Here is a 16,528-nt window from a genome sequence, read left to right as displayed (position 1 = left end):
ACAAGGAGAGGAAGAGTGATTTTTTACAGTCCCAGCAAATAGCTATTTACTTCCTAATGAAATGCTAATGCAAACACTGAATGTAGTCCAATGGGTAAAAAAGGCCACTGTTTACTGGGTTTCAGACAACTGTTTTCAAATGCTCTATTAGAAAGGTAAGTGCAAATTAAAATTAAAAAAATGGGTTAACACACCAGTGCAGTCCTTACACTGTATCTCTGTGTTATCAACAATGCTTGACCAAACACTTCAAGCAATCATAGAGCAACCTCATTTCCCAGAAGTGTGGGACAGAGGTGTGCTGAACCGTTTTGGCACAGACTGCTCTGGGTTTAAAACAATCAGTTAAAAGCTGAAGGGTGAGAAAAGGTTGATCTTCATATTTAAAGATCTCTTTTAGAAAGGGATGTCACCTTAGAAGGCAATAAGCACAGCCAGATTTCAAGTACACTCATGGTCTGTGATGAGATGCAAGGATGGAGGTGATTAATCTCTCTGATGCTGATTTCACAGGGACTCCTCCAGCCAAGGGGGACCTCCAAGACATGCCAAGAAATTATTTACTCCCTAAAAAACCCATCAGTCCCCATACTCCCAAAGCCTGGTCACACCATGACATATTTCTGAATGCCAGGCCAGAGCCCAGGAGCCCATGGAAACGTTCCCTGCATCACTGGCAGTGCACAGTGAGCTCAACTGGGACATCATCCCAGCTCCTCTGCATCGCCCTGCTGCCACACTGCCTTTAAGAATTTGGTCATGGGTTACACACTCAGAAATTACCTTTTCTCTTCATGGTCCAGAAGCCCAGCTTTCCAGACAAAAGTTTAATTTTTATTTTTAAGCAAAAGAGATTTGCCAGCACAAATTAGGAGATAAACAAACACTTTAGTCAGCAGTCAATGTGACAAACACGATAACCTGGCAGCAGCATTGTGCTTCCTTCTTTGCATCGTTCCTGTCCAATACAGCTGTTAAGGCAAAAAATAGCTCTGTTGAAAGGATCACCATAGTGTTGGGTGACTACAGGGGAGACGGCAATCCACAAAGCACTAGAACAGACACACCAGGGCACAGAAAGGCAAAATAAAAAGAAACACTAGGCAAGGAGCCCATGCTGTTCAACACAACTACCTGGCATATTTGAAATGTAATCTCCTGATCTATATACATAAAGTGCACACACACACAGAGTTTTCAGATACATTTTACTACATTGCATAACACTATTTTCTCTATTTTTAAATCCAAAGACACTTTGGAGGAACACTGTTTTTGAAGAAATTACTTCTGGACATGAACAAGATCTTTATGCTGGAGATGGGCACATCAAAACTGGTACATGAAAAAGAAACAGACAACCCACTGTGATAGGTTTGAATAGCTTTTGTGTATATTCATATATATATACATGTGTAATTTTACACAAAGACACCTGCACACATTTGGCATGCAGGTACACAGAATTCCATAAGACAATAATTTAGAAATTCCTTTGCCAAGAAGTTACGTATCATCCCAAATCCCTGGATTACTTCTGCTGAACAACAGTCACTGAATACTAAGCCTGTTCATTTTTTGAAGACATAGGTTTTCTGTTTCCTGATCCAAATACAGAACAAAAACAGGATCATAATTTACCATGGAAGACAATGAAAATCTTATCGTTGTAAATATATGTAGTGAGATAATACAAATCCTGTTCCTTGGTATTTCCCCTCCACCCTCCACTCCTACCACTACTCCTTCCAGCTTTAGGGCCTCTCCCCTGCTTGCATGGAAGATTGACGCCCATCTTAAAGCCATAAATTACTCACAAACAGCTACTGAAAGTAGCAATGACCGTAGGGTAACACTTCCACAAAGCAATAGAGCTTCCTGGCAAGCTGATAAGAGTTTCCTGTTTTGAGTTTTGGGTTGGGTTTTTTTTCCTCTGATAAAAATTTGACTCTCAAAACATCTCAGAAAGGAAGGACCAGCAGATTTTTTTCTTCCCTCCTCCCCTAAACATGTTGTGTTGCAAAATTTGTTCTGTTTTGCTGAATGTGAAATGGGGAGCAGGTCCAAGAAACCTGAGCACATCAGCTGAGACAGCAGGTGAGAGACACACATCAAGCCCTTCACCACTTAGGGATGATGGACTGGCTTCAGTGCACACCTTTAGTCCTACCCTGAACTCTCGCCTCTCAAGTTCTGCATTTTGCACTCTGGCAACACTTGACAGAGCAAGAAAAGCTGAAATCTTCAGGGACATGAGCTCTGCACATGTGTCACCTGTGCTTGAGGAGAGCCACCAGATGGGTGGCTATTTCTGCTTACGGCTGATCTGCTCTGTGTTACGTGGGGGACCTCAGACACAGGTTTTCATCTGAAGCCCCAAGGTCACCAATGAGCATTCCTGCACACCCTGTGTTTGTAGCAGCCTGTGGTTGCAGCAGCCCGGGGATTCCCGATGGCCTCCATGGGAAGTCCACTCCTTTCCTCACCTCAGTGCACCTCCTGGACCTGCTGTTCCCGATTACTACAGTCAGACCATAGGTCCTATACCTGGGCCAAAGAGACCGTATCAAATACAGGAGTGCCTCTCCTTTACCCCTTCCCTGTAAGTGCTACCTGCCCAAGTGCTACTTGGCAGTACCCCCCCTGCCAAGGGGCTTCTGACAGAGGATTCACATACATACCCCTCCCAGTCCCTACCCAAAGGTGTTCACATGTACCTCTGTTTTCACTGGTCCCACATGCCTCCCTTCTTCAGAGGTAAGAGAAAAATCATTGCACAGGCTTGATTCAACATCAAGTCTGGATATATGATATCCCCCAGAAGCATCAGATTCTCACACAGGATTTTAACATCCCCAGAATCACCTCTCACTGAAAGAGAAATAGCCAGCTAGAAATTTAGTCCACTCCAGAAAGTGAAGTAAAAATAACTTTAAATGCTCCGTGTAGCCCCTGCCCCTGGGAAGGACAAAGGCAGGTCAGAGCCCCCCAGCTTCTCTGGTACAGGAACAGCCTGGACAGTCGGGACAGGGATTGCAAGAGGGCAACAGAGCAAGGTGATGCTTTACAAAGCAAAACCTTTTAAGCATAAGCAAGATAATTTTACATGGTGAAGTTCAAAATAGATTGCACCCCCTGGAAAAAGAGCAGCAGATCAGTGTTTTTTTCCAAATCAGACAGGGCACTGTTTCACATCACTTCTCCTTTGAGCTGTATTTCACCACTTCATCTTACAGTAAATGGTAGAAGTGAGAAGTACTTACACAACAGAGCAGAGATCACAGACTTGCATTTTTGTGGGCTTTCAGGCATTCACTTTTCACTACATGCGAACCACATGCAGTCATTCACACACAGAGCTGCTCAAAACAATTTAATATGCTTGCCCATATTCACTAGCAAGGCTGACAGTGGCTCTTCACACACACCCACTTCAGTGCACGAGAAGAAAAGCGAAGCAAACAATGCTACAACGTCAAATTTCAAGACATGCAGCTGTCCAGGCCAGCCACAAACAGGACAGCAACGGATGCTGCAATTCTACCTTCTCCCAAAATCAAAAAGCCATATTCTAAAAATGACACTGCAGTTGAGACAACAGCCCAGGCAGCTCCCTCCAGCCCTAGACATTCAAGAGTATGCAAAATCATGACCAAATGCTTTCTCATCATTCACCCTCTCTCTCCTTCCCCAGTTTTCCTACCTGCTTGCCAAAGGCTGTTCCCTCTAGACAACTTGGCTCTCAGCAACAACCCAACACTGTCATTATCCATCCTTTCTAACCTTCCTGTAATTTTGCTATGTAGGAGAAGACCAGCTCAGGTGAAAGAAATTCTACTCTCAAACCCCTGTGCATCTGGCAAGCCAGCCCTCTGCTAACCATCTTAAGGGGTCTGGCTAACTCAGGCTTCTCTGCTCAATTTTTCTAGGATTCCCTCTCCTGATGAAGGCTGTAAATGCCCTCAAGCACTTCTTCCAAACAAACAACCCTTTCAAAATATGTTTTGCAGCCAAAGGCTCAGAGTGAAAATTTGCTGAAAAAAAAAAAAGTTGAGCCCTTGCATGTTTTTGCTTTATCACCTCTCAAAAAAGGCAAATTAGAAGAGTTACTGACTAACATTTGTCTAATCACCCTGGGCAGTGCTGGTGGTCGTACCCTCCAGGCATGTGACCCTCCCAAACTCAGCACATGTATTCCATTTCTCCTGTTGAGCGCCAAAACATTCCACTTTCACATTTGGTTTGTAATCTCTGACTGACATTAAATTCTTCTCACCACCTTTTGGAAACTTGCTGCTTTCCTGAGCTGTGTCAGCATTAACAGGCAGTGTTCCCACACTGCTCATCCTCTGAGCCCTAAAACACCCATCCCTAGCCATGAACCAACAGAGTGAGCTGTGGGGGTTCCTTTGCCTCTGCAAGACCAAAGGAGCTGGTTGTAGCTGTGCACAGGGTCTGGACATCTCTCACCCAGTTGGAAACCCTGTTGTGGTGCAAAGAGCCCCCATCTGAGCTCAAAACCCCTCCTGCTTTCCATGGACTTTTGAAAGGTACTCTTCCCAGACAGGAGTAGATTGAACCTATATATACATATACACACACAGAAAATGTCAATGTAGTCAGCCAAGAGATATGCACCTCGTGATTCGTTTTACCCAGTGGTTTTTCTGGATACAGTTTAATTGCTTTTTGCAAGCCAAGCAAAAATCCTTTTGCTCCAAGGTTCAACACAGATAAGCCTGAAACGAGCTGCCTGACAGAAATGCTGACAAGGTGCCACAAGGGCCACCTTGATAGTCCCTGCGGGACTTGTCTCAGTGCCACCCTGCCCACAGAGCTGGTAAAGCTGGTGCAGCTCAGAGGGAAGCCCTGAGTGCGGCTTCAGCTGGCAAAGACCTGAAATGTCGAAGAACAAAAGTGTGGCTTCAAATGGGCTGCATTTGTCATACAAATCACAGTGGTAATGAAAATACTCAGCCACAGCATTGTTTTGGCAGTCACTTTTCAGTGTTGGACGGCGGGAAAGGAAGAGGTTTGGGGATTGTGGCTTAGGGCTTGTTTCTTTACTACAGATCCCAGGGAGCTTTGTAAAGCGATGCTTGAAATCAAGATCAGATGTCCCAGCCCATCCCTTGCAAGGGAGCAGACCTAAAGCTGGCAACTTGGGCAACACAGATCCTCACAATGCATCAGTACATCATGTCATACCACCTGGATGCAGAAATTTTGAACAGAGAAAGGTCTGGACTGAACGTACATCAGGGCAGCTGACAGGGCAGTCAGAAACTGAAGCCTTTGGCTCAGAAATATGTTAAAAAGCCACATGAAGAAGATACAGAGGAATCTCTTCCTGTTTGCCCAGGACACAGACCTTGGCCACAGCATTGATCCAAAGGGATTTATTTAAGCCACACTCATAAAATCTGCTGAGAGGAAAAAAGCCCCACAGCAGAGCAAATCCCACCAAGAGCAGCTGGTGACAGCAGACTCCTTCTTGGCGTTCACCATTGATTTCTCAATCCAGTGAACGGTAGGAGCCAGCCATCAGGAGAGAAGCTCGAGGTTTAATTTTAGCCTGCACCCGCAGTGCATATATTTCCCTTTTATTTTTAATCTGAACTTCATGTAAAAATAGAATTTCCTGCTGCCCGATAAGGGATTCCTGTTTTTGCGGCAGGTCTGCCTTCTTGGGAGGCCGGTGCCTACGGGGTTATTGATGGGCTCTTCAAAGCACAGCAGCCCAGCTGAGGGGGTAGGATGGACAGCATTTGGGATTTACATTGTTCCCGCTCGTCTTAGGGGAAAAAAATAAAGCATCTGTGCCCCCCTCCTTCAATGAATCACCACCAAATTTAGCATTTACAGAACTCTGTTTTGGAAAATCTCTATTTGCCTGAATATTTTTAGTAGGGGGGTTTGGGTTTGCATCCTTCCCAGGTAGATCTTTGTCAGTTTGCCGGGCTCCAGGGCGGCGTATCCTGCCTTTTGAGCCTGGTCATCAACCGGGAGATAAATATAAGTGCAGAACAGTCATTTCTCCCACCCTTCCCACTCTCCCATGACACAGCTCCCACATTCCCCTGCACATGTGTACTCACCCTCCCCAAGACTGTTCCTGGAGCTGCAGGGAGGAGAAATGCCTATGGCCTGCATTGAGGGGCTGCTCCCCACCTCTGCCTCTGCTCTGCAGGACACAAGAGTGTCACAATTTCAGAATAGACTGTTTTGAGCTTGAACACCGATGATTTTCAGTCTCCTGTAATGCAAAAGCATCATGTTCTTATCTATGTCTGCTCTGGGTGGGTACTCACACACCAAAATGTCATTCCAGAGACCCCCAGGGTCACTAGCATCATTTATGAAAAGAAAAATGCTGGCAAGGACTCTGCTGCCCACCAGCTCCTACTGTCTTCTTGCCTGCCTTTCTCTGTGACCAGGGAAAAAGTCCCCAAGTGCTAAAAGGAGATGTGTCAAGAGGGACATGAAAAGCAATTCATGCATTTGATGGATGCCAAACAGAAGCTTCCCTCAACCCCCAGCAAACAATTCCTCCTGACAAGCAAGCAAAAGGGAGTGAGAGTTTTCCTTGAAAAGAGGAAAAGTGCATATTTTTTCCTTTTAAGAGTAAGTCTCAGTTCTCTCACTGGGGCTCTGGATATCAAAAATGTGGCTCTCAGGACTGAAAGCATCTCTGGCTGCAGCCCATTCCTAAGACACCCTTTAGCACTGCAGGGAGCTGTCAGAGAGGTGCAGGATGGAGAGGCTTCCCTCCCCCTCACACGGGTTTGGACCCAACGGGGCTATTCCCAGGGACTTGACCTCACCATGTGAAGACTCAGGAAGTAAATATGGGCAAGGACAGTGCAGAGAAATGTCTCTTTAGGGTCAGCCTGAGAAATACCACTGCTGCTATTGCCCAGGGTGGGGAGAGCAAGGGGGGCAAGAGCTGTCTTCAACCTGCTGCCACTGGGGAAACTCAAGCCTTCAAAATGGAAGAACATGTCCTCTAACCGTGGGAAGCTTCATGCTGACTCCTCTATGAAACAACAGAAGAACAACCCACAGGTCTGACCCAACACACAGACATCTCACCCCAGCTCCCAGGCTCATTGCCACAGAGCCTGCAGTGCTTTGGCGTGCGTATGGGCCTCGGTTTCTTCCTAAAAACAATTTGTCCTGGTACAAAAGTTAAAATATTTGGCTTATATAAGACCAAGGGAATGGAAATGTTGGAATACCAGAGAGCCACCACTGCATCATTTTTATTAATCAATCAAAAAAGGAAAAGTAAGCCTTCTAACAAGGCTTTAATAGCTGTTTCTCTTGTGGCAGTGCTCTAGCCTGTGAGTTTGCAGCCCAGCACCCTCAATGCTGTGATTTGAGGCAAGACTGTGCCTGCCAGGGACCAAGCTCTCTGAATTTATACCAGGAGTATTTATAGAGGCAGCTGGCACTGGCAGCTCTCCGGGGACACCAGAATGGTCTTCCGCAAAGGGGCTGACGGAGAAGCAGTAAGGGAGTGGGAATGTGCTGGAGCAACACCAAACCACCAGCCAAGACTCTAAAAAAGCTTCAGGAGGACCCAAGAGCCAGGTCTCAGGGGCATTTCAGTGCTCTGCTCCAGTTAAACTGCATGGGCTGGGGCAGAACTCCCACGTTGATCCCAGCACTCGGGAGCTGGTGTCATGTTAGAATCATAGAATCATCCTGTTCAAAAAGACCTCTAAGACCATTGAGTTCAACAATTAATCTAACACCGCCAAGCCCACACTACACCATGTCCCTAAGTGTCACATCTACACAGCATGGATTCTACAGCACCTTTTCACCCCTTCTCTGCTGTCTTGTCTTCCCTCAGAGGCTGAAGCAAGCAATGGATGCCTGCTTGAGGGTGTTTTTCCCAAGGGAGCCACCTCTCCATCACTCATCTTCTGTCTCCTTCTTCATCTTCACCTGGAGAATCAGCTGAGGATGCATAACCAGGGTGCAACAACCAGTTGGGGTCACACGCATTCAGAGGCAAAACCTGTCGCAGGGTCTTATGTAAGAGTTATCAGTGGTGCATCTGAAATCTATTTCCAAAGAGCTCCCAAAATGTAATTTGTTCCCACACACCACATTCAGAGGAAATAGGTGTAGGGGAAGATGAAGGCTCATAGAGTCAGGAGGCTGTTAGGGTGAAAGAGTTATGCACCCCTCCTGAAACCTTTCCTTGAGGCGCAGAGGTCTCTGGTCCTCCATTTAGCGTCTTTCCTGGCCTGTTAGTTCAGAGCTTCATTGCCTGCTTTTGAATTCAGCACACAGGGCAGGTGGAGCACCAGAGCGTGACTTTTAACAGCTGCCACATTTTATGCCCTGCATGAGGGAGCAGAGCTAAAATCTTTTGGGCTTTTTCAGAACAAAACTGCCTCAACTCCAGATCTGCTGCTTCTTTAATTGTGTCCGTGTGTGAAATGACGGTGATTTGCTCGTTGGTAAAATTTTTCTCCTGAAGTGATTTTTCAGTGTTTCCAGGCCTTTTCTTTCACAACATCGTGTGTTTGTTCTGCAGAAATGTGGTGCTGCAGGCCACAAGAAGCTGCTTCCCCCATCTCCAAGCAGAGATTTCTCTTGGAAGTATTTATATCAAATGGACCTCAGCACCTGCAGGGAGACAAACACGATCCCGCTGAACGATATGGTCACACTTGTTTGAGAACAACCATTTGAAGGGGGGAAAAAATCGTATTAAAATCAATGTAATTTTATACTTTATGTTGCTGTGCTGCAATTGCTGCACCCAAAAATGGAGGGGGCAGCACCAAGGAGGAGGTTATGGGCTGGTCATCAAAACCAATGTCCTCCAGGGAGCTGTAGAGGTGGCCAGGAGGGTGGTAGGCAGGGAAGTGATGGGAGATTTTACTATGAGGCAACTCTTCTTGTCAACCAAGATGTACAGATGAAGATATGGATAAACAGAAGTGACGGAAGTGCAGGGCTCTTACATTCCCATCTCCTTGTGTACCCCTACATGGGTCCATCAAAGCCCTGAGCTCATGGAGAGCAGTTCCCTTGAACTGTATCTGCCATGCAGGCTCCTCAGAGAGAAAGGTAGGGGACTGAGTTTTTTCACACAATGAAAATAGCCAGAGAAATGCCCAATTTACAGATAGTTAGATGAGATTTACTAATAGAAGTAAAATAATGGGAGGAGGAGGCAATTTGTGGCTGCGTTTGCCAACTTTGAATGAAGGAGGAAAGCCATTTCCCCTCTTACTTCTTCCAAGAACTCTGGGGAAAAAACAATAGGAAGAGAAGTTTCTCTTTTCTTCACTTTTAGGTAAAAATAACCCCAAGGAAACTTAAAAAAAATAAATTCTGACCAGTGTTGAGATCAAGAAGGAGGATGTTGGACACAGCTGGATTTACAGACTGCAGTGGAGCTCCTGGCAATTTCTCACAGTACCTGCCCTGGGTGAAACCAGCAGAGCCACCTCAGGAGTTTCTGAGGCTCTGTAAATTCCTCTTCTCCGAACTGTTGCAGGGTCATGGGGCCTTGAGGTCACATGTTCTTCCCTCTGCTGGACCTTTCCCTATGAGGCAAGCAGGTAATGCTCTTCACAATTGAGTGATTTGAAAAATAAATTAAACAAACAAACAAACAAACAAACAAGTTTGTGAATTGTTTTAATAACCTTTATGTGGTGCCAGCTCCTGTGAAAACATCTCAGGTATGCATTTGGTTTGCAGGAATGGGTCAGCAGGAGGAGATGAAGGCAGAGAATCTCTTGGCTCTTCGCAGCTGGACAGTGACAAGAGGCTCCCACACTCATGAGACCCGGATTCAGGAAGGTGTCACCAAGGGGGATGCTGTATGTGGTGTATCCCAAATGAACTCTGCACTCACTTGTGCTCAGACAAGGCTCACGTTGAGACAAGTGGCTCCATCAGTCAGCTGGACAGGGCTGGACACTGTCCCTCACTGGCCCAGCCCCAGCGTTGCTGCCGGTCCTCTTTGCGGCTGCTAAATCCCATGAGCTGTGGGAAAGTGCGAGGCTCAGAGCCAGCAACAGGTCAGGATGGACAGGCACGACAAGATTTGTGTCCTCCGTGGGGTCAGGCACTTGGTGCCCAGGTTGGGGAAGGTGGGAGCTGAGCAGAACTATCCCAAAGCTCTGCAGCCAAACGCTGGTGCCGCCTGTCTTTCCGCCATGCCGTGAGGGGCTGCACTTCTGGGAAAAACACAGGAAAGCAGAATTTTGGTTTGTGATTCACATCCCACAGACTCCAAAACCAGTTTGTTGGATGGGAAGTCCCAGTGTCCACAGCCCTATGTCCCACAGGAGCTGGCAGCAGCATGGAGCTGGCACTGGGGACCAAACTCTGCCCTTCCTGTGCATCTGGCCCCAACCTAATGCCACCAACAGAGAAAAGAACAGGCATTTGTGGCCCTGTCATGCCCTCCCCATCTGGACCACAGTGCTCAGGCCATCCCACACATTACACAAGAGGCTTCTGTCAGCCATGCCTGCCTGCAGTCCAGTCCATTTGTCCCACACCATCTCTCCCCAGGAGAAGTTGTAGATGTGTCATTTTCCTTTCACAGGACACAGAGCAGCCTTATCCAAATATAAACAACCTGGGAGTATTTGCCGGCTTATTGTCTGGACAAAAAAGTAAAACAAACAGACTTTAAACCCTTTTCCCCCTGCCACTTCTGGTACAGTAAAACAGTCAGGGCCAGAGACTCCAGAGTTCCCAAAAACATCACTCATCAGAAATAGCAGAAATAGCCAGGTGTGGAGGTAGCCCAAGAGAGCCTTCCTGCCATCTCCTCTAAAACTCACTCAAAAACCAGTCAGAGATCTCTGAATATTTAAAGAGTTGCTGTATGAATAATGGAAACAACCAGCAACCAAGAAAACATGATAGCCTGCAGCATCATGGGGCAGCACTCCCTTGGGAGAGGCCAGGAACAAAGGGCCGGTGTCTGGGTGCACTCTCAACAAGCTCAGCTCTCCGGGGGCATCAGCAAAAACCAGTCCCTAGGTCAAAAGGTGCCTGAGAATCCATTCCCCCATGTCTCACAGACACATGTAAGAACTTTCCTCACCTGATCAGGCAACGGCACAAAAAATTATGCAAAAAGGGGAAAATGCTTCTGTAAAGAAAATAAAAGTGCTTATCCCCTAAAAACAGGGCAGGCACGGGCTGCGAAGCCTGAAGAAGCAGTTCCCATTTCACAGTGAGAGAGCTGAGGCTCAGAAAAAGAGGACCCATGGGAGACACAAGCCTAAGCCCCATGAGATCCCATCTTGCTTTGCCCATGTACTTCCAGCTCATACCTCCCCTTCCCTTTAGGGACTGCAGCAGGGAGATCAAAGTCTGGCTCCAGCAAGCGATGTTTTACATCCAATGTTTTCTTCCCACCATCCTAATGGCTTTCAACACCAACACCTCTTTTTTCAGGAGATTCTGAGATGTTTCAGACACAAATCTCCTGTGTGATGATGTCCCCGGCAATGCCGCTGCGGCCACTCAAGAAAAAGCCCTCCCATCTCTGTGAAGCTGGGGAACAAGCAGAGCCTTTGTCCTGTCAGTGGGTGGAGAAGTGGCTCCTGAGGGCTCTTTCAGAATCCCTCTCTTACTTGGGTCCCAAAGGGAAGAGCAGTCCAGAGAGGAGAGGTGTCTGCATGAAATAAAATTCACATTAAAAATGAATGAGAAAGAAAAGGTAAAGAACTAGATTTTCCAAATTCTCACACTGTCTGGTGTGAGAAAGCATCCACTGTCTGGTTTGTCTGTGAGCACTTTGGGTTTCTCCCATGTGGCACTACTATGTTTAACAGCCAGAGGAAGAGAGAGGGAGGCCAGGAGGAGCTGGGAGGTGCTCAGGACACAAAGCAAGACTGAAATCTGGTCAGAGAAATGCTCACTGGTAAAAGGCCCTGTGCTGTTCAGGCTACACCACAAAGCTCCATGAGAAACTACTGGAATGGAGGGGATGGCTGCTGATCCCATGGCAGGTGATGGGATGGGGGTGACGGCCACTAGCATCCTTCTGCTACACATAGATCCAAACACATGCTATTTCTTTTCTGTGGGATTTCCATTACTACTGCAGAGAGGATAATAGCTCTAATCCCCTTAGTTTTTAAGGTGTTGAGGCTCATTGAATCCCCTGGTCCCCCCTCCCCTGAAAACACACATATCCTTAGTAAAGCAGGAAGAGAGGGGTCCTCCAGGCAGGCACATGGCAGAGGTTGCATGGCTGCCTTGTCCTCTCTCCACCACCATTAGGTGTTCAAGTTGATGCAGGCCTGGCTCAGATGATGCGAAATTTAACAGTTTGTGTAGTAATTAAGAAAAACCTCTCAATACAGCATCACTAATTAGACAAATCCTCCCTAAATTACCAGTAGTTCATGGCACCTTGTAAAATCCTTGTGTAATAGCCTTGGAAAACAATGACACTCAGTGCTGGCAGTAAGCCACACAGCTCGATGGCAGTTGCAAAGCACTTTGGATGTTCATGAACCTTTTTTTTTTAAAAAAAAAAAAGAAAATTAAAAAAAAAATCTAAAATGTACGTTTCCCCCAATGACTCTGCTCCGGGGTGTATTAAAAGCAGCACCTTGACTCAGCCTACCACATAAACATCCTGCTGCCCCCGGACAGCCTGATACTGTCTTCCTCCCAGGATGAGGAGCTGAATAAGAAGTGACAATCACAGCTCCTGCCCACGGGAAAACAGGAAGTGCCAGAGTTGTACAACCACTCCAAACATTGTCTTACCTGCTTCACTCCTTGGGTGCAATGTGAACTTGCTTTTCTTTCCGTTCCCCATTGCATAACTATTTCTGGTCCAGGACTGGCCAGTCCTGGGATGCTGTTGCATGGGGCAGTCTCTGCGGCCTCTGGCTTCTCCCTGCCTGCCCAAAGCCAGTCTGGTGCAGAAGGACAAATGTCCACCTTCCTAACCCACTGCTAACACTGGCGGCTCTGAACGCAAACACTGGAAGAGATGGAGAGGAGCTCAGGGTGCTGGGCAGATTAGCTCACCCACAGCTGCCCACATCTGGCAGGAGCCAGACAGAAGAAAGTCCTAAATCTTCCCCACCAGAAAGCAGCTGAAAATGGGCGCTATTGGCCAAATCTCTGAAATGACCAGAAGGGTGAAGGAGCTGATGTTTACAAACATGCTCCAGTTCATGCACCAAAGTGCTAAACCTTGTTCCAGGCAGCCCCTGAGACTAAGGAGGTCCTGTGGGTGGGCAATGGGGTATTGTCCCAGTGTCAAAGCAAGCGGGGCAGCCAAGGTTTTCCGCAAGCACACAGAGATTAGCTCAGGGAATCAGGAGATGTGACGGAGAAGAGGCCACTTGCACGACCCCCATTTTATTCACTAATATGCACTCCCACCCTCAACTCTTAGGTTTGATTTCAAGGAATACCACTCCACTTGGTGCAATGCATTCCCAGCCCAGTAAGCCTTTCAGGACCATCCTTCCAAAAGACAAGAGACTTTCCATGTTAAGGGATGCTCTGGGAGCGGGGCAGCTTGTTCCTCTTCCAAGTGCTCCTATGCCTCTGCTGAGACACAGGCCCAAATTTGCACGCAAAACGTAGACGTCAGTTGCAAGTTTCCAAACAAGAAGAGGGATAAGAAGGTTTCCTCTCTGCTCTTCCTTTACTCGCAGTGTAAAAACATCCCTCGCCAAATGAGGCAGTGTTTGCCATCAATTTGCAAAGTTCACATTCCCACAAGCACAGGCAGGCATGAGGAGGAACAAGGAACAAGGGAGGGGGGGGACCATCACATCAGTACTCGCGGGTCATGGTCACACAAGACAATACTTTGCAAAATTTGCAAGTGGGAGGAATGTGGGAAGGCTGAAGAGGAGGATGTTTATTAACATATAAGAATATCTCCAAAGGGTTTGTGTCCTATGAGGAAAAAAAGGGACCCCAAGGCAATGCTGTTTGAGCTATTGATGGGGAAAAATCTGGAAATCCTTATTAAGGCAATCCTACTGCTAGTGTAAAGAAAAAGAGAATAGCTTTTTCTCACTTCGATGGCACTGAGGGTTTTTCTAAATAAGGTGAAGCTTCAAATTAATTCCCTGATTTAATTCCTTTGTATAATTACATTAAACATTAGGATGTGAATTCATTTCCACACCTGGCCCAGCCTCTGTGCCCAAAAAGGCTGCTGTCTCCCTATAGCATAGAGCAGGAAGCCTTTCAGTTCAAGAATTGCAGTCTCAGTCTTGCTGACTGCTTCCAAGTGGTCAATGGAAGGCAAGGGAAAGCCCAGTAGTGGGTTTAAATAAGTGTCTACAGACACTGAGAAAACATTTCAGCACCAAAAAAAAAAAAAAAAAAAAAAAGAAATCCCCGGGGACAAAATAAAAACAAAAAAATAAATCACTGCCTTTTAAATGCAGCAATCTCAGGCATATATGGGAGGTGGCTCCTCATCCACATGGCAATGCCAGCTGCTCAAGGCCCTTGCACTCCCTGGCTCATTAGTGCTGCTGTCAATTAGGAAGAAGGTGGAGACTATCACGTGGGATTAACTCAGGCCTCTGAGAGGTGTTTGGAGGCCCCACAGGGAATCACTGGTGCCTGGCACTGCCTGGCACCAAGAGGGAGTTCAACCTCCAGTTAATGAGTTTATCCAGTTATGCTGTGGAAAATTTGTGTTTGGGGCACAAGCCCCATGGCAGCCCATCAGCTGAAGCAGCCGTGGCAGAGCAGCTGCTCCCCACAACCAGCCCCTGGCAGCTCAGGGGCAGTTTCCTCCTGTTTGCAGGTCACAAAGGTACAGCAGACACCATGTCCTCCTCTGAAGAGACCCATACTGTTGTAACTTGGTAAGAGATGTTTCTTTGCAATGCAAACCAAAGGGGGGTTTCCACTATTTTTTCTTCCCCTCAGACAGGCAATGTCTCTCTGCTTTCACCTTATGACTGTAAAATAAAAGCAAACTGCATTTCTCCCTACCCATTGCAGCTGCACTTTGGCTCACCGTGGCTGCGGCTGGGACAGTCCCTGCTGAAATGTTGTATTTCAATGCAGGAAGGCACGTGCTGCTGCCACCTGCTTAACCAAGAGAACTTGCAGAGCTCCTTCCGCCCTTTTATTTGTTAACCTCACTGCAGACCATTGAGAAAAAGGGCCTTCTTGCACTGGAGCTGGGTCTGCTGGCAGCTGGACCGGCTCCTGTTGTTCAGGTTTGTGGCCAGGCCACAGATGCTGCTGCCGAAGAGCAACTTTGGGAGCTGCTGAGGACCAGTTTGGTCACTCAGAGCAGGGAAGGTGCACAGCACCTCTCAGTTGGACCAGTAACTGTTGAACTTGATGATCTTAGAGGTCTTTTCCAATCTAAAATGGTTCTATGCTTTCCATACCTGCCAACCCGAGCTGGGGAAAGAGCAGGGTGTGCTGCCTTGTACAGAGCCCTGCTCTGCAGCCATTTCCTGATAATCATGCAACCCTCATGGTCTGTGCTTGTCAGCACTACAGTAACACAAACCCACTTATTTTCAGGTAATATTTATCCCTTTCTCAAGCACCCTCCTGCCCTAAGATCCATCAAGCTGGGAGGAGACCAAGGAGGCTTTTGGAGACACAAGTGTGAAGCTGTGAAGTTCATTCTCTAAACCGTAGTGAGGAAGCATTGAGAGAGAGAGCCCAACTCAATCGCCGCCATCAGAGATGTGCAGGGGTTCCTCGGGCACAGAGCACCCTCTGGTGGGAAAGCCATGGTTGTCCAAACGAGAGCAAAGCCACCCGTGGCACAAGACTGGGCTCTGTCAAGTCCTCCTGGGAGGTGGGTTTCCATTGCACGGGGTTGCTTCACTGGCAGGCTCCCCGTGCAACACAACCCTTGTGCCCATGCCCGCTGAGCACTGCCTGGCTCAGTTCCCTGCCCTGGTTGGCGTGCCCAGTGTGCCAGCTTGCTCTCCTCGAGCTTTGAGGCGGTGATCCTGTCTCCTTCGGTCCCTACAGTTCCCTGGAGCTGCAGGGTCTGGCGGCCAGACCGCATCCTTGCCATGCACCAGCCCATGGCCTGACTGCCCGAGGAATGCTGCTGGCGGCAGGTGGCAACTCTCACCACGAAAAGGCAATTTGTAAACAATCAGTTTTGAAGCCTTTGTGGCTGTGTTAAGTGTGGGGCTGGGTGGGAGAGGTCACACTCCCCTGGCTGCTGCAGTCTCCTTTGCTGCCTTCTCCATGGTTCTCGCCCCCGTCAGGCTGCAGCTCCTTGGAGAAGGGGGAGAGCAGCATGTCTGCCTGCCTGTGTGGGATCACATCCCCTTTTTGGTATAACGGGGCCTCCACACTGCATGGTGTTTGCGGCTGCTCTCACAAAACAAACAGCAGTCATAAATTTTAAGCAGCCCCCAGTAAAAAGGACACAGGCAGCAATTCAGTACTTCAAATCCCTGGTTAGTCATGGACCTGCCACATGTCGCTGGATGTGCCCTGTCACATCACTTCCCATCACAGTTTCTACCTTAAAAGTCCCCCCCAGCACCACAGG

The sequence above is a fragment of the Pipra filicauda genome, unplaced genomic scaffold (genome assembly GCF_003945595.2).
Source record: "Pipra filicauda isolate LSUMZ 115617 unplaced genomic scaffold, ASM394559v2 scaffold143_size2779998_pilon, whole genome shotgun sequence".
Lineage (NCBI taxonomy): Eukaryota > Metazoa > Chordata > Aves > Passeriformes > Pipridae > Pipra > Pipra filicauda.
Note: the sequence above shows the minus strand (reverse complement) of the source record.